The sequence below is a fragment of the Musca domestica genome, unplaced genomic scaffold (genome assembly GCF_030504385.1).
Source record: "Musca domestica strain aabys unplaced genomic scaffold, Musca_domestica.polishedcontigs.V.1.1 34, whole genome shotgun sequence".
Taxonomy (NCBI): Eukaryota; Metazoa; Arthropoda; class Insecta; order Diptera; family Muscidae; genus Musca; species Musca domestica.
Genome location: NW_026712313.1, coordinates 10,294,563 through 10,313,612, shown reverse-complemented (window position 1 = coordinate 10,313,612; position 19,050 = coordinate 10,294,563). Strand labels below are relative to the sequence as shown.

The window sequence follows — 19,050 nt, the reverse complement described above, 5'->3', positions numbered from 1 at the left end:
CATAAATGAGGGAACTCATCTAATAACAGGCATCATCACCAACAACAACAACTGGGTAGATGACAGTGCAAGTTAAATAAATAAGAACTGATCTTTCATGTAAGTGTCACATTTTTGTTCTATGAGAAGGAAGACACCCTACATTCAATGAGAAGGGCTTCAAAGGTCTATTCTCCATAGAAGAACTTCAGAAGGTCTTCTAGTCATAGAAGAGCTTCATAAGGTCTTCTAGCCATAGAAGAGCTGCAGAAGGTCTTCTAGCCATAGAAGAGCTGCAGAAAGTCTTCTAGCCATAGAAGAGCTTCGGAAGGTCTTTTAGCCATAGAAGAGCTGCAGAAGGTCTTCTAGCCATAGAAGAGCTGCAGAAGGTCTTCTAGCCATAGAAGAGCTGCACAAGGTCTTCTAGCTATAGAAGAGGTTCAGAAGATCTTCTATCTATAGAAGAGCTTCAGAAGGTCTTCTATCTATAGAAGAGCTTCAGAAGGTCTTCTATCTATAGAAGAGCTTCTGGTCATAGAAGAGCTTCAGAAGGTCTTCTGGTCATAGAAGAAATTCAGAAGGTCTTCTGGTCATAGAAGAGCTTTAGAAGGTCTTCTGGTCATAGAAGAGCTTCAGATGGTCTTCTGGTCATAGAATGTCTTCTGGTCATAGAAGAGCTTCAGAAGGTCTTTTGGTCATAGAAGAGCTTCAGAAGGTCTTCTGGTCATAGAAGAGCTTCAGAAGGTCTTCTGGTCATAGAAGAGCTTCAGAAGGTCTTCTAGTTATAGAAATGCTTCAGAAGGCCTTCTAGCCATAGAATAGCCTCAGAAGGTCTTCTGGTTATAGAATAACCTCAGAAGGTCTTCGGCTATAGAAGAGCTTCAGAAGGTCTTCTAGCCATAGAAGAGCTTCATAAGGTCTTCTAGCCATAGAAGAGCTTCATAAGGTCTTCTAGCCATAGAAGAGCTTCATAAGGTCTTTTAGCCATAGAAGAGCTTCATAAAGTCTTCTAGCCATAGAAGAGCTGCAGAAGGTCTTCTAGCAATAGAAGAGCTGCAGAAGGTCTTCTAGCCATAGAAGAGCTTCAGAAGGTCTTCTGGTCACAGAAGAGCTTCAGAAGGTCTTCCGGTCACAGAAGAGCTTTAGAAGGTCTTCTGGTCACAGAAGAGCTTCAGAAGGTCTTCTGGTCACAGAAGAGCTTTAGAAGGTCTTCTGGTCATAGAAGAGCTTCAGAAGGTCTTCTGGTCATAGAAGACCTTCAGAAGGTCTTCTGGTCATAGAAGAGCTTCTTCTATCCATAGAAGACCTTATGAAGCTCTTCTATGACTAGAAGACCATCTGAGGCTCTTCTATAGCTAGAAGACCTTCTGCAGCTCTTCTATAGCTAGGAGACCTTTTGAGGCTCTTGTATAGCCAGAAGACCTTCTGAGGCTCTTTTATAACCAGAAGACCTTCTGAGGCTTTTCTATAGCCAGAAGACCTTCTGAAGCTCTTCTTCTATAGCTAGAAGACCTTCTGAAGCTCTTCTTCTATAGCTAGAAGACCTTCTGAAGCTCTTCTTCTATAGCTAGAAGACCTTCTGAAGCTCTTCTTCTATAGCTAGAAGACCTTCTGAAGCTCTTCTATAGCTAAAAGACCTTCTGAAACTCTTCTATGGCTAGAAGACCTTCTGAAGCTCTTCTATGTATAGAAGAACTTCTGCTGACCTGTTTTATCTACCTTCGGGGTAGGGTATTCCCATTTTCGTTTTACTCCACCCCACTGAATTATGGTCACTTTATACCGTCCTGTCACACACTTGTCCATTTAAAATAGTGATGACTTGGTTATGAATAAATACAAACCAATTACATATGGAGAAGGGGGAGAATAACTAATGGGGAGATACACGACCAGATGTTTACTTCTTAGAGGACAGACATAAGATGAGAAAAGCTCGACAGAAAATTATTATTACGCATTCACAGAAGAGCAAACAAACAAACAGATTTTTTTCACAAATCATAACTTATCATTGTCACAATCATCATGATCATCATCATCCGCATCAGTACCGCACCGCCAGCATGAGACCCACTGACCACCAGTCGTATCCGATCTTTTTCATCCAAAATGAATGGATTTGTTTGTCATAGATTTTGAGAAGATAAGACATCTCTTCCTTTAACTGATGATCGTCGAGAATGAGCAGGGATGATGCTTAGGCGGATGCTTGTTATTGGAGACATGTGTGTGAATACATGTGTGACAATCAAGATGATGATGATGATGACGATTACTGACCAACCACCATCAACCTTCCTTCCTGCCATCCTCTCTCTCTCTCTCTCTCTTTCCTCCGTAATTTGATCTGTTATTCTTGGCGATGATATATTTTTATGGCAAAATGGTCAAGCCGCTTTAAGTGTGAAAAAAAGAAACGCGATAGTCGGTCATCAGACAAATAAATAAATGAAGGAGAATTACTTAAAATAATAAATTAACAAAATTCTGTGAAGGAAAGAGGAATGCTGTCGATGTGAGGCAACAAGTGGTTTTCCTGGGAACCTTTTTGCTGCGAATGAAAATAAAGTAAAAAAAAGAGATATCGGAGTTTTGAGATAGAAATTCTTTATTTGGAAAAATAAATAATCCCAAGAAGTAGGAAATCAAAAAATCGGAAATTTAACACATTATAAATAATACTTTGGTCTTATTGCAGATATGCAGTGAAAATTTGCAAGAAGGGATCTCTCCGATTCATAGAACTTTTCTTAAAATTTGCATTTTTTAAAAAAAAATTAAAATTTACGTTTTATTGGGCTATACGAAGAAGTGGTCCTGAAAAATAATTTTCTGTCATAGGCTGCAGCATCGATTCCGAACTTGAAATACGAAATTTTAAACAATTTCGGTGAATAATGTCGTTAAAATCCAGAAAATACCGAATATCGTGAGGCATCGTTATATGGGGTTATACGAAGACGTAAACGCGATTATTTGTCATAGGCTTTAGTACCGACTCCGAACTTCAAATGCGAAATTTAAAACACTGCCATTAACATAAAATTCGCTAAAATCACCGAAATACCGAATATTGAAAGGTTGCGTTTTTCTGGGGGCTACATGAAAACGTGGACCAACATGGCCCTGCCTACTGATAAAATACACATGTGTACAAAATTTTAGCCTACTGTCTCAATTTGTTCCAAAGGTAGCGTAATTACAACAGGCCCACAAACGGACGGTCAGACGACCGGACGGGCTGACGGACAGGCAGAAAGACGGACATTGCTAAATTGACTTAGAATTATACAGGGTGAGATGAAAAAAACTGCAATCAACTTCAGACTGCTGTCATTTCTAAGCCACTCGTCCGACAGCTGTTAAAATTATTCCTGTCACTGGAATATATTGTTTACAAGCGTACAAAAGCTTTTTGGTGAGAATTTTCCAGAAAAAAAGTTATTCGTGGTGGATGGGAATTCAAGCGTGATAGGGTGAGTTCTTTATATTTAGCTGGAAAACCACAAGTGGCTGTCGTTAGAGCACTCCAGCATATAAATGTGAATAAATCGTTTGTGTCTCGTACCAATGCTTGTTACTTGGTCGGCGATACTGGTAGCGTAGCGCGACCGCGAGGAGGTGGAGTGGAATGGAAGAAAACAGCAACATCAGCAGAAATGGTTTGAAAAGTACAGAAACTACTTGATCGAAATCCGCGTCACAGTGGCCGAAAAATAGCTCGTGAGCTGAACATATCGCAATATTCCATTCGGCAAATATTGAAAAATGAGCTCGGGGTAAAGCCATTGAAATTCCAAAAGTCCAAAGTCCAGAACTTACACCGCAACAGAAAGAAAATAGACTCAAAAGGGCGAAAGAGTTGCTTCGCTTGGCCGAAAGTGGTGAACTGCCGAATTTGGTTTTCTCCAATGAGAAGACATTCGTTGTCCTGCCCATCAGTTTGTAAACAAACAAATTGATCGTATTTACTTGCCAAAGAGATCAGCTGAAAATGTGCACCTTCGGCGGTTGGCCACCAGAACTCTAGCGCCGGCCATGGCGATGATGTGGGCCGCCATAACAGCCGATGGTAGCTCTCCGCTCGCATTAATCAATCGCGGCATCACAATAAATGCCGAATATTATCGCGAAAATATTCTGGAGGATGTGTTAAAGCCTTGAGCACGCAAACATTTTGGCTGCAGACCTGGGACATTCCAACCGGACTCAGCACCATCGTACTCAGCATGCCGCCGCCACCCAAGAATGGCTACAAAATGAAATTCCTCGCTTCATTTCCAGCGCACAATGGCCACAAAAATCTCCGGATACCAATCCGTTGGACTATTGTGTATGGAATATTTTGGAAAGGATGATTGGCACTAAAAATACCAAAGTGTCGATCACCTCAAGCAAGCTCTTCGCCGGAAATGGGTTTATATAACGCAGAGCAACATTCGGGGAGCTCTAAAATTTGATGCTATTTCCGACATTTTCTGCTTTCATTCAATAAAATTAAAAAAAAAAAAAAATTAAAAATTATGGCGTTGGACTTTGTTGGAGTTTTTTATCTCACCCTGTATAGAATTTTTGAATTACAAATCTTATAAATCTTGAATTTTGGCTTCAAGCCATTAAAAATATACGGTTTTCTGAGGAGTGTCTAAAAATTAGATTTTGTTGACCGGAACCCTTAGAAGAACGTTTTCGTTTACAAAACTAAAATCTGTATGTCAGAAAAGTCCTTCAAAAAATTTCTAGAATTTTGTTTTCAAAACCCTTTCTCAAATCCACTTTGAAGCCCTTGATAAAAATTCTAAAAATGTAATTTTAATAAAATTTTATTTTCCAAGATGTCCTCGAAAAAGAAGAAATGGTTCGATCTCAACCATCATTATAACAGATATTGTGTTGATAGCAATATTGAGATGTACCAATTCTGAATAGAATCGGATATTAATTTCTCGTTTTATTAGCTTCAGAGATATTCATAATTTTGCCCCGTTGTGGGGGAGGGTACCAGAGTGGTATTCCATCTTTACAACAGACTTTGGGTTAAAAAAATATTTTGATGTGTGAAACATGAAGAGAGGCGAATGCTTATTTCGGATTTCATAACTATTTGATTATTACAAACATTGACCCTTAGTGGGGAAGGTATCAAAAGGAATGGTCCGATCTCTACCGCCTTTAAACAGATCTTGTGTTTATGAAAATACTGAGATTTGTCAAATCTGTATGAAATCAGATGTTAATTTCCCATTTTATGAGTTTCATGGATACTCATAATCTTAACCCTCTGTGGGGGAGGTACCAGAAGGAGTGGACCGATATTGTCCATTTTCGCACATGTATTATACGGATTTGCAAACATGGAGCAAAATCGGATTATCCTTTTTCTTTCTGTGCAGTAAAATATTTTTTTTTCAATTTCGATCTTCTGTGGGGGAGGCTATCGGTATTACCTATCTCCGAACTCGATCTAAGTTTGATAATAACATTAGAGAGTTATCCTGCGCAACAGCCAGCCAGAGACACAGACGGGCGAACTGATATCGCTAGATTGACTCCAAATGCCCTGAAACGGATATTGTCCAAAGAGACCTAGGGTCTAAAACCGTTACTTCGATGAGGCACGTTTGGCCGTATCATATGATATATACCCTCAGTAGCCATATGGCTGAGGGTATAAAAATCCAAGATTTGTGGCTCGGAAATTGAGATGCCCATGATGCGAGTATAAGCAATTCCAAGCACTTTTATTCGTCAATCATTGAATACCTGTTTTTGGACATCCACTACGTAGTTCATCTTCAATGCTTTTACGACCACGTTTAGATTCAGCGACCCAATTTGTTACTATTGCATATGAAGGAGAACTTTCACCTAACCCATTCACCATACGAGTATTATTCTTATCCCGATAAACCTTTTTTATGTAAATATTTAATGACAGCACGCATTTCTAATTGTTCTTTGTAAAAAAAATGCGGATGCGTCTTTTTTGAACACCGGTTTCTATATGAAGGAGTTGCCAGATCGAAATAAAATTTAGCATGTGTTCATAACAGAGATGGAAAACACTTAAGTTTTTCAGTTTGTACCGCAATTTTTGTGCTAGGCTAAGATGTTTCCGAACTGCCCTCGTACCAATCCGATTTAATATTAACAGAAATGCGAAAACCTGTAATAATTAAAAAATCGAGCAAATTTTGAGGTAATGCCGGAGAGCTAAAAGTATTGAAGACATTGACCTTTTGTAGGACGAACAATTTTCGCACAAGACCTATTGTTGAAAAAATTTTAAATGAGCGAAATTTTGTGAAAATTAGGGAATTTTGCATTTTATAAAAGATATACTTATTTTTGTTGTCGATTCTAACGCCTTGTCATTAATCTGAAGTAAATTTTACGACTAAATATCTTCGCGAACAGGTAAAACCTTTTTATAATTTTGACTTAACGAAGTCTTACAATTTTTTAATATATGTTTAAATTGAGTACATAACCAGACTTCAATCACCTCTTACAGTACAAAACTGTAACAAGGTGCAGTTACAAAATATTTCCTGTCCATTTGCAACATTTAATTGGGATCGACACATACCTGCAACTATAAAAAAACCAAAACAAATATTATTTATTAATCAAATGTCAAATATTGGCATCTTAAAACAGAAATATATAAATCATAAAAAGGTCATATTCAAATGTGTGGCTTTCATGTGTCAAGGGGGGACCAATTTGAACAGCAACAACAATAAAATTGCGAACACCAAAAAACTTGCGAACACCAAACCAAACAACAATACTAAAAATATTTGCACAGTTGGCTGATTGGGAAAGACAACACACCCCATTGCTGGTAATCCAAATTCGAGCGGAATTGAAAAGTTGGGTGATTTATGATTTGTTTTTATATCAGTGCTATTGTTGTTGTTGTTGTTTTATTATAGAGTAAACTATAAGAAAAATCAACGAAAAACCGAAAAAAATAAAAATTCCGAATACATATTCTGACTTGCAGTTCAAAAAGCAACGGGATGTCGCTGGAAATTGTTGCCTGTTGTTAGATTTGGAAAATAGGAAAAATGAGATTTACCAGAACACCTTAAGAAGCAAAAATAAAAAATTCAAAAAATGCTGAAAAAATATTTGTTATAATTTTTAAAAATCCACGTTTCTGGGCCTTTTATTACTTGAAAAAATAATTTTTAAAAATCCACGATTCTGGGCCATTTATTACTTGAAAAAATAATTTTTAAAAATCCACGTTTCTGGGCCTTTTATTACTTGAAAAAATAATTTTTAAAAATCCACGTTTCTGGGCCATTTATTACTTGAAAAAATAATTTTTAAAAATCCACGTTTCTGGGCCTTTTATTACTTGAAAAAATAATTTTTAAAAATCCACGTTTCTGGGCCTTTTATTACTTGAAAAAATAATTTTTAAAAATCCACGATTCTGGGCCATTTATTACTTGAAAAAATAATTTTTAAAAATCCACGTTTCTGGGCCTTTTATTACTTGAAAAAATAATTTTTAAAAATCCACGTTTCTGGGCCATTTATTACTTGAAAAAATAATTTTTAAAAATCCACGTTTCTGGGCCTTTTATTACTTGAAAAAATAATTTTTAAAAATCCACGTTTCTGGGCATTTTATTACTTGAAAAAATAATTTTTAAAAATCCAGGTTTCTGGGCCTTTTATTACTTGAAAAATAATTTTTAAAAACCCACGTTTCTGAGCCTTTTGATACTTAAAAAAATAATTTTTAAAAATCCACGTTTCTGGGACATTTGATCCTTAAAAAAATATTCTTTAAAAATCCACGTTTCTGGGACTTTTGATCCTCGAAAAAAATATTCTTTAAAAATCCACGTTTCTAGGACTTTTGGTCCTTGAAAAAATATTCTTTAAAAATCCACGTTTCTAGGACTTTTGGTCCTTGAAAAAAATATTCTTTAAAAATCCACGTTTCTGGGACTTTTGGTCCTTGAAAAAATATTCTTTAAAAATCCAGGTTTCTGGGACTTTTGGTCCTTGAAAAAATATTCTTTAAAAATCCACGTTTCTGGAACTTTTGGTCCTTGAAAAAATATTCTTTAAAAATCCATGTTTCTGAGACTTTTGGTCCTTGAAAAAATATTCTTTAAAAATCCACGTTTCTAGGACTTTTGGTCCTTGAAAAAATATTCTTTAAAAATCCACGTTTCTAGGACTTTTGGTCCTTGAAAAAATATTCTTTAAAAATCCACGTTTCTAGGACTTTTGGTCCTTGAAAAAATATTCTTTAAAAATCCACGTTTCTAGGACTTTTGGTCCTTGAAAAAATATTCTTTAAAAATCCAAGTTTCAGGGACTTTTGATCCTTGAAAAAATATTCTTTAAAAATCCAAAGTTTCTGGGACTTTTGATCCTTGAAAAAATATTCTTTAAAAATCCACGTTTCTAGGACTTTTGGTCCTTGAGAAAATATTCTTTAAAAATCCACGTTTCTGGGAATTTTGGTCCTTGAAAAAATATTCTTTAAAAATCCACGTTTCTGGGACTTTTGATCCTTGAAAAAATATTCTTTAAAAATCCACGTTTCTGGGACTTTTGATCCTTGAAAAAATATTCTTTAAAAATCCACGTTTCTGGGACTTTTGGTCCTTGAAAAAATATTCTTTAAAAATCCACGTTACTGGGACTTTTGGTTTTTGAAAAAATATTTTTTAAAAATCCACGTTTCTGAGACTTTTGGTCCTTGAAAAAATATTCTTTAAAAAACCACGTTTCTGGGACAATTGGTCCTTGAAAAAATATTCTTTAAAAATCCACGTTTCTGGGACTTTTGGTCCTTGAAAAAATATTTTTTAAAAATCCACGTTTCTGAGACGTTTGGTCCTTGAAAAAATATTCTTTAAAAATCCAGATTTCTGAGACGTTTAATCCTTGAAAAAAAATCTTTAAAGATCCACGTTTCTGGGACTTTTGGTCCTTGAAAAAATATTCCTTAAAAATCCACGTTTCTGAGATTTTTGGTCCTTGAAAAAATATTCTTTAAAAATCCACGTTTCTGGGTCTTATGGTCCTTGAAAAAATATTCTTTAAAAATCCACGTTTCTGGAACCTTTGGTCCTTGAAAAAATATTCCTTAAAAATCCACTATTCTGGGACTTTAGGTCCTTGAAAAAATATTCTTTAAAATCCACGTTTATTGGCCTTTGGTCTTGAAAATAATATTCTTTAAAAATCAACGTTTATTTGGATGATGCGAAAATGTTCAGTTTTTTTTTTTTCAATCCTGATAACAACCTTTTACTCAACTATAAATGAAAGGCGTGAAATGTTAACATTTCAGGGCATTATTCCGTTTCAAAGCTTTCCGAATTTGGTTTACAAATTTGTTTTAGGATTTGCATAAAATCCAGTTGTTACCCCAGAAAAAAATTTAACCCCTTCCCTTCAAAACATCAACCAAATGCAAACCAACCTTCGAGGCGGTAAAGTTAACCACCAGCATAAGCCCAACATTTATTCTCCGCCAGATAACAATCCAACTGTCAGATGCAAAACAGAACAGAAAAAAAAAAAACGAGGAAAACGCTTAGACAACAAAAACAGCCATCATATTTTTGGGCTGACTGGCCGAATGGCCGACTGTTTGGCTTGTTATTCCTATCAAGGGCGTATCTAAAAATTTCAGCACTTCATCTCTAATGGTCGGTCCAAGGAAAAACAACGACAACGGCAAAGATCTACAAGAAATAGATATCCTCTATAGATTTTCAACAATGTTGGCAGGCATGGCAGCGTAAAAATTACAAACGTACGAATCAAATCACCCTCACAGCGGGGAGTCGTTGGAGTTTTGAAAAAAGAAAAAAAATAAAAACCAAGTCAAAAGTTTGTTGAAATTTATGAAAGCTTGGTTTAGAGATCACTGATAGCCAGACAGACATACAGCCGGGGCACACAACAGAGAGACAAACGGAAGAAACCCGCAAAAAAAAAACGTGACTTCGGTTATCATTTTCCAAGCGAGGATTGAGAGATAAAAAGAGGGAGGTATAAAAATGTAGGGAAAAGAAACATGGATTTTTAAAGAATATTTTTTTAAGGTCCAAAAATCTCAGAAACGTGGATTTTTAAAAAAAAAATTTTTCAAGGACCAAAAGTTCCAGAAACGTGGATTTTTAAAGAATATTTTCTCAAGGACCAAAAGTCCTAGAAACGTGGATTTTTAAAGAATATTTTCTCAAGGACCAAAAGTCCTAGAAACGTGGATTTTTAAAGAATATTTTTTCAAGGATCAAAAGTCCCAGAAACTTTGGATTTTTAAAGAATATTTTTGCAAGGATCAAAAGTCCCTGAAACTTGGATTTTTAAAGAATATTTTTTCAAGGACCAAAAGTCCTAGAAACGTGGATTTTTAAAGAATATTTTTTCAAGGACCAAAAGTCCTAGAAACGTGGATTTTTAAAGAATATTTTTTCAAGGACCAAAAGTCCTAGAAACGTGGATTTTTAAAGAATATTTTTTCAAGGACCAAAAGTCCTAGAAACGTGGATTTTTAAAGAATATTTTTTCAAGGACCAAAAGTCCTAGAAACGTGGATTTTTAAAGAATATTTTCTCAAGGACCAAAAGTCACAGAAACGTGGATTTTTAAAGAATATTTTTTCAAGGACCAAAAGTCCCAGAATTTTAAAGAATATTTTTTCAAGGACCAAAAGTCACAGAAACGTGGATTTTTAAAGAATATTTTTTTCAAGGATATCAAGACAAATAAACGTGGATTTTTAAAGAATATTTTTTCAAGGATATCAAGACAAATAAACGTGGATTTTTAGAGAATATTTTGAAGGATATCAAGACAAATAAACGTGGATTTTTAAAGAATATTTTTTCAAGGATATGAAGACAAATAAACGTGGATTTTTAGAGAATATTTTGAAGTTGATATCCTTCAGACAAATAAACGTGGATTTTGAAAAGCATTTCTTCAAGGACCTATCTTTCAATTAGCAATTATCTGCTCTTTCCTGTTTTCTTCATTCCCTCTTTCCTCCCTCTCTCCTCCCTTTCTTCCCCCTTTCACTTGTTTTTTTTTTTTCTTTTTTCCACATTTAGGCCTGTATGTCTTCCTAAAGAGAAAGAAAGAACACGTGTTTGAGTTGTTTTAAATTATTTGAACATTCCATTTGAATATTGCGATTCTATGTTCGCTTTTTCTTCTTCTACCTTTGCGAATCCACCGAAAACCCTGGGTAACCCAACAAGCATCGTTAAACGTTGTTGTTAAGGCGAACAGAACAGATCCCAGTTAGCGGAAAATGCTGTTCTGAGGACCTAATTCAGCCAGCCTTTAGAGAGCTGGGCCTGCTACGAATTTGGGATTGGAACAGTAGCCAAGCAACCAACCAAGCAGCCCAGCATTGACTGTTGTTTTCAGGCAAAGCTGATGTCGTTTCCTTTTCTTCTTTTTGTTTTCCGATCATGTTGCTCTGCAAGTATTCGCCGTTGTTTTTATTGTTGCTCCTTGTTGTTCGTTGTAATTACAACATGACTTCGCCGCTCTGGTCTTGTTTTTCGAGGCAAAGTGGAAAGTCATGTAACCGAACATCGGTGTTGAAGTATTTATTGTCTGGTGTGAATATTTTGGCGATGCCACATTTGCTGGGTGGCCGCCACGGCATCCTGCCACGTTGTTGTCCCTAATGGAGTTTAATTGTAAATCGACAAATTAACTCGTCTGAGGGGGGTTTCATTTGTAGTTTTTTTACACACTTTTGATTTCATCTAGGGATAGAGAGATGTAAGGTTCATTTGGTGTGTGTTTTTGCACTACAAATCAGTAATTGGGAAACATTGCTTCAATTTGGAAAATGGTATATGTTACTAATTGGAACGATAGATATAGTTCTGAAACTAAGGGGAAATTGATAGTTTTAGAAAATATTCTTTAAAATCCACGTTTATTTGGCTTGAAAAAATAGTTCTTAAAAGCCACGTTATTTGGTCCTTGAAACAAGTATTCTTTAAAAAAAAACAGGATTTTTAAAAAAAATATATGTTCAACGACCCTCACGCAAATTAGAGTATTTTAAGGACCAACTAAACATGGATTTTTAAGGAATATTTTTTCAAGGACCATCGACCAAATAACCTTGGATTTTTTAAAGATTTTTTCAAGGATCCTCAGGCTAACAATCGTGGAATTTTTTAGAGATTCTTTTTTAAGGATCCTCATACAAATAAGTGTGGATTTTTTAAAGATTTTTTGAAGGATACTCTGGATACGTGGAATATTTTTAAAGATCCTCAGAAAATAAAAGTGGATTTTTAAAGTGTATTTTTTAAACACCTCCAGCCAAATAAAATTGTATTTTTTTTTTCAATATTTTCTCCAAGGCCCATCAGGTAAATAAACGTAGATTTTTTCGATTTGTTTTTGAAAGACCTCCAGGCAAATAATCATGCATGTTATAATCCTGGATGTTGAAGGATCTTCACGAAAATAAATGTGGTTCTTTAAATAATATTATTCAAGGGCCGATAAACAAATAAACGTTGATTATTTAATGAATATTTTTTCAAGGACCTTCAGAGAAATAAATGTGGTTTTCCTAAAGAATATTTTTTCCAGGACCATCAACCAACTTTACGTGGATTTTTTAAAAATCTGTTCCAAAAATTTGGATTGTTTTAAAGATTTTTTCAAGGACCCTCACACAAATTCTCGAAAACATGGTATTTTTGAAACAATTTTTTCAACGACCCAAAATTTTTTAAATATTTTTAAGGATCAAATAAACTTGGTTTTTTTTCAAGACAAGAACCTTCTTATATTTTAAGGACCAAATACACGTGGAGTTTTACAGAATATTTTTCCAAAGATCTACAACCAAATAAACTTGCATTTTTAAAGAATATTTTTTCAAGGACCTCCATTTAAATAATCGTGGAAGTACCTCCATTGACGATTTTTTTAATGACCAAAGATTTTTAAAATATTTTTATAGTTTTTGTCCAAGCACCATCAAGCAAATAAACGTGGATTTTTTGAAAGATTTAGTCCAGTGCCCCTGGCAAACACGGGTTTCAAAGAATATTTTTCATTATTTTTATTAGAATTATAATCCTGGTATATTTTTCTAGAACCTTCAGGTCAAAAACTGTTTTTTTTTAAGATTTTTTCAACTACCCGAATAAACGTGGATTATTTTTCAAAGACCCTGAGACAACTTAAGGTTGCCAATAAACGTGAATTTTTAAATTTATTTTAAGGACCCTAAGGGAAATATATTTTCAAGGAAATTTAAAAAGAAATTTCTAAAAAATGAACGTGGATAAAATATCAAGAAAGTTTTAAGAATATTTTTTAAAGGACCCTCAATCAAAAAAACTTAGATTTTTTAAAAAATATTTTTATGCCCTACACCATAAAGCTAAAGGCGGCATATCTCATTTGGTGCAGCCAAACCGTGTCTCATCAATATAACTGTTTTCGACGCTAGGTCTCTTTGGACTAAATCCGTTTCTGGACATTTTGAGTCGATCCAGGGTTGTCCACCGTCCGTCTGCCTGTCTGTTCGGTTGGCGGGTTTATCCAATGTTCTTCAATTTTTTAAAATTCCAATATTCTTTAAAAAATCCACGTTTATTTAGTAGTTGGAAAAAATATTCTTATTTATTTAGTCCTTGGAAAAAATATTCTTTAAAAAATCCACGTTTACTTAGTCCTTGGAAAAAATATTTAAAAAAAAATCCACGTTTATTTAGTCCTTGCAAAAAAATATTTAAAAAAAATCCACGTTTATTTAGTCCTTGCAAAAGATATTTAAAAAAATCAACGTTTATTTAGTCCTTGAAAAAATATTCTTTAAAAAATCCACGTTTATTTAGTAATTAAAAAAAATATTTTTAAAAAAATCCAAGTTTGTTTAGTTTTTGAAAAAAAAATTCTTTAAAAAATCCACGTTTATTTAGTCCTTGGAAAAAATATTCTTTAAAAAATCCACGTTTATTTAGTCCTTGGAAAAAATATTCTTTAAAAAATCCACGTTTATTTAGTCCTTGGAAAAAATATTCTTTAAAAAATCCACGTTTATTTAGTCCTTAGAAAAAATATTCTTTAAAAAATCCACGTTTATTTAGTCCTTGGAAAAAATATTCTTTAAAAAATCCACGTTTATTTAGTCCTTGGAAAAAATATTCTTTAAAAAATCCACGTTTATTTAGTCCTTGGAAAAAATATTCTTTAAAAAATCCACGTTTATTTAGTCCTTGGAAAAAATATTCTTTAAAAAATCCACGTTTATTTAGTCCTTGGAAAAAATATTCTTTAAAAAATCCACGTTTATTTAGTCCTTGAAAAAATATTTAAAAAAATCCACGTTTATTTGGTCCTTGGAAAAAATATTCTTTAAAAAATCCACGTTTATTTAGTCCTTGAAAAAATATTCTTTAAAAAATCCACGTTTATTTAGTCCTTAGAAAAAATATTCTTTAAAAAATCCACGTTTATTTAGTCCTTGAAAAAATATTCTTTAAAAAATCCACGTTTATTTAGTCCTTAGAAAAAATATTCTTTAAAAAATCCACGTTTATTTAGTCCTTGAAAAAATATTTAAAAAAATCCACGTTTATTTGGTCCTTGGAAAAAATATTCTTTAAGAAATCCACGTTTATTTGGTCCTTGGAAAAATATTCTTTAAAAAATCCACGTTTATTTGGTCCTTGAAAAATATATTTTTTAAAAAGTCAACGTTTATTTGGTCCTTGAAAAAATATTTAAAAAAAATCCACGTTTATTTAGTCCTTGGAAAAATATTCTTTAAAAAATCCACGTTTATTTAGTCCTTGGAAAAAATATTCTTTAAAAAATCCTCGTTTATTTAGTCCTTGGAAAAAATATTCTTTAAAAAATCCACGTTTAATTAGTCCTTGGAAAAAATATTCTTTAAAAAATCCACGTTTAATTAGTCCTTGGAAAAAATATTCTTTAAAAAATCCACGTTTATTTAGTCCTTGGAAAAAATATTCTTTAAAAAATCCACGTTTATTTAGTCCTTGGAAAAAATATTCTTAAAAAAATCCACGTTTATTTAGACCTTAAAAAAATATTCTTTAAAAAATCCACGTTTATTTGGTCCTTGAAAAAAATTTCTTTAAAAAATCCACGTTTATTTAGTCCTTGAAAAAATTTATTTAAAAATCCACGTTTATTTAGTCCTTGAAAAAATTTTTCTTTAAAAAATCCTCGTTTATTTAGTCCTTGAAAAAATATTCTTTAAAAAATCCACGTTTATTTAGTCCTTGAAAATATATTCTTTTAAAAAATCCACGTTTATTTAGTCCTTGGAAAAAATATTCTTTAAAAAATCCTCGTTTATTTAGTCCTTGAAAAAAATATTCTTTAAAAAATCCTCGTTTATTTAGTCCTTGAAAAAATATTCTTTAAAAAATCCACGTTTAATTAGTCCTTGGAAAAAATATTCTTTAAAAAATCCACGTTTAATTAGTCCTTGGAAAAAATATTCTTTAAAAAATCCACGTTTAATTAGTCCTTGGAAAAAATATTCTTTAAAAAATCCACGTTTATTTAGTCCTTGGAAAAAATATTCTTAAAAAAATCCACGTTTATTTAGACCTTAAAAAAATATTCTTTAAAAAATCCACGTTTAATTAGTCCTTGGAAAAAATATTCTTTAAAAAATCCACGTTTATTTAGTCCTTGGAAAAAATATTCTTAAAAAATCCACGTTTATTTAGACCTTAAAAAAATATTCTTTAAAAAATCCACGTTTATTTGGTCCTTGGAAAAAATATTCTTTAAAAAATCCACGTTTATTTTGACCTTGGAAAAATATTCTTTAAAAATCCACGTTTTTTTAGTAATTGAAAAATTATTCTTTAAAAAAATCCACGTTTATTTAGACCTTGAAAAAAATATTCTTTAAAAAATCCACGTTTATTTGGTCCTTGAAAAAATATTCTTTAAAAATCCACTTTTATTTAGTCCTTGAAAAAATATTCTTTAAAAAATCCAAGTATATTTAGTCCTTAAAAATATTCTTTAAAAAATCCAAGTTTCTTTTAGTCCTTGAAAAAATATTCTTTAAAAAATCCAAGTTTATTTAGTCCTTGAAAAAATATTCTTTAAAAAATCCACGTTTATTTAGTCCTTGAAAAAATATTCTTTAAAAAATCCACGTTTATTTAGTCCTTGAAAAAATATTCTTTAAAAAATCCACGCTTATTTGATCCTTGAAAAAAATTCTCTAAAAAATCCAAGTATATTTAGTCCTTAAAAAAAATATTCTTTAAAAAATCCAAGTTTCTTTTAGTCCTTGAAAAAATATTCTTTAAAAAATCCACGTTTATTTAGTCCTTGAAAAAATATTCTTTAAAAAATCCAAGTTTCTTTTAGTCCTTGAAAAAATATTCTTTAAAAAATCCACGTTTATTTAGTCCTTGAAAAAATATTCTTTAAAAAATCCACGCTTATTTGATCCTTGAAAAAAATTCTCTAAAAAATCCAAGTATATTTAGTCCTTAAAAAAATATTCTTTAAAAAATCCAAGTTTCTTTTAGTCCTTGAAAAAATATTCTTTAAAAAATCCACGTTTATTTAGTCCTTGAAAAAATATTCTTTAAAAAATCCAAGTTTCTTTTAGTCCTTGAAAAAATATTCTTTAAAAAATCCACGTTTATTTAGTCCTTGAAAAAATATTCTTTAAAAAATCCACGTTTAATAAGTCTTTGAAAAATATTTTTTTAAAAATCCACGCTTATTCGCTAGAAGGTCCTTAAAAAATTTAACAAATCTCCATCTATCTAAGAGTCCTTGAAAAATAATTATTTAAAGCCCACGCGTTTATTGGTTTATTGGTCCTTCAAAAATGACAAAATTTATTTTGTCATTACAAAATTACCAAAAAACTTTCCAAAATTTATTTAATTTATTGAATCCCAAACCCTATGACAACTAAGTTGTCTCATTAAGTTAGGAAAATACAAACTACCAAGTCATGCTATCTAGCCCCCCAACCGCAAATAATCTCTGTGACAAAACCAAAAAAAATCATTAGTGGATTTAATGTCGAATTTTACAAATAATCCATCATTAATTTGCATCGATTGGCAAAAAATTGTCAAAACAAATATACAACTAAAAAAAAAAAAAAAAACTAGCGAAAAACTGGATACAGGCTCGGCGGCGGCCAACATTTCAGTGTGGCTGTTTGCTATCAGCAGCCACAACAGTTCATGGCAATTAACTGTCAGCGAATGCGTGCTAATGTGACACTTTCAATCGCAAATGATTTTCCAAAATACAAAACAGCGAAACAAGAAAAAATTATTTATTTCTACTCCATTAGCACGCAATCGATAGATTTGGAGAGATACATGGAAAATAGCAACAATAACGACAGCAAAAACGAAAATTTTGAGAAGTTGTGGATAAAAGGTAGGAAATATTAATTACATATCGGTGGATATGAAAAACGGATATATTTTTTGGTTGATAATTGAAAATATTGGAAAAGTCTAAATGTCGTAACATGACCTCAAATATACGAGTTCGCAAAATTTCTGAAATATTGGAATAGCATGTGAAGAGGAAAATTCTGATTTTTTTTTTGGAAAACCCGTAATGAGAGTACTAAGTGATACTACTTTATTAAAAAATTAATTAAAAAAATAGAACCTTTTTTCAAAAATAGGGTATAAATGTCTAAAAAAAGTTTAAAAGTATAAGTCGGTTTTGCCGACAGATGTATACCCTCAGCCACTGTTCGTCTATTTTAATAAATGTTGACTTCAGTTATGATTATTCGAACAATAGACCCTTTATGGAGTAGGTTCCTAGGGAATGGATCAATATCGTCCATTTCGTATTGGACCTAAATAAATATGAAATAAATATTGCGACGTGCCAGGTTTGGATTGGAAAATGTAAAAAGGTTTGTCGGGTATCAGATATAGTATAGATCGAAGTATTCCATTTTCATACTTATTTAATGCAGATAAAATACTGGTATCGGCAAAATTACATGAAAATCGAAAATTTATATCCAATTTTATGCGAAATCATAAATTCGGATAAATTCCACATTCATCTCTGGTTTCTGGTTGAGGGAAATATTTAGGTATATCAAGTTGTTAAGAATTCGCTGGCTTGTTCGCAAGTTATAACAGATAAAAGTATTGAAAATTGTGACTCATTGTGGATGAGCTACCAGAAGGGGTTCGCATATATATTATCTTCACTACAGATCCTGCATTAGCAAAATTAGTTGGATGTGTAAAATTTGAAGACAGTTGGATGCTTATTTCGCTTTCTTTGAGAGTTTTGTTTTTCAAAAGCTTGAACCTTTTGTGGGGGAGGTATTAGAAGAAATCTTCCGATCTCTACAATCTTTATAAGAGATCTTGTTCCGATGGAATTATTGAGATGTACAAAGTCTTAAATGGAATCGGTTGTTAATTTCGCGTTTAATAATTGTTTTTGTTGTTCAAAATTTTTACCCTTTTGTGGGGGAGGTACCAGACCTAATGGACCGATACATCCCATCTTCACAACAAATGTTGTGTTAGTAGAACTAATGGTATGTTGTGACATATGAAGAGAATCGGATGCATATTTCGAATTTTATAATCGTTTTGGTTATTCAAAACTTTTACCCTTTGAGGAGGAGGTACCAGAAGAAATCGTCCGATCTATATCATCTTTATAAAATATATTGTGTTGATGGAAATATTGAGATGAACCAAGTCTGAATGGAATCGGAGGTCAAAATTTTAACCCGTTGTGGGGAGGTAGCAGAAGGAGTGGACCGATACATCCCATCTTCACAGCAAATCTAGTATTAGTAGAACTAATGGTATGTTGTGAAATATGAAGAGAACTTATTTGCTTATTTGGAATTTTTTTAACTGTTTTTGTTATTCAATACTTTGACCCTTTGTGGGGAAGGTACCAAAAGGAATTCTGCAATATCTACCGTTATCGTTATAACTGATCTTGTGTTTATGGAAATATTTGGATGTGCCAAGTCTAAATGGAATCGGATGTTAATTTCCCTTTTTA

At 32.7% G+C, this 19,050-nt stretch overlaps 2 protein-coding genes across 2 annotated transcripts in view; one reads left to right on the top strand and one right to left on the bottom strand.

Moving 5' to 3' along the window:
* LOC101900564 (bone morphogenetic protein receptor type-1B) overlaps positions 1 to 19,050 on the bottom strand; it is a 472,784-nt gene that overhangs the window by 268,049 nt on the left and 185,685 nt on the right. The gene's annotated exons all lie outside the window — the stretch shown is intronic.
* LOC101901643 (probable cytochrome P450 4ac1) overlaps positions 17,498 to 19,050 on the top strand; it is a 181,999-nt gene continuing 180,446 nt past the window's right edge. Inside the window, exon 1 of the mRNA XM_059125603.1 lies at positions 17,498 to 17,505. The gene's annotated coding sequence lies outside the window, so the exon portion shown is untranslated. The remainder of the gene's footprint in view (positions 17,506 to 19,050) is intronic.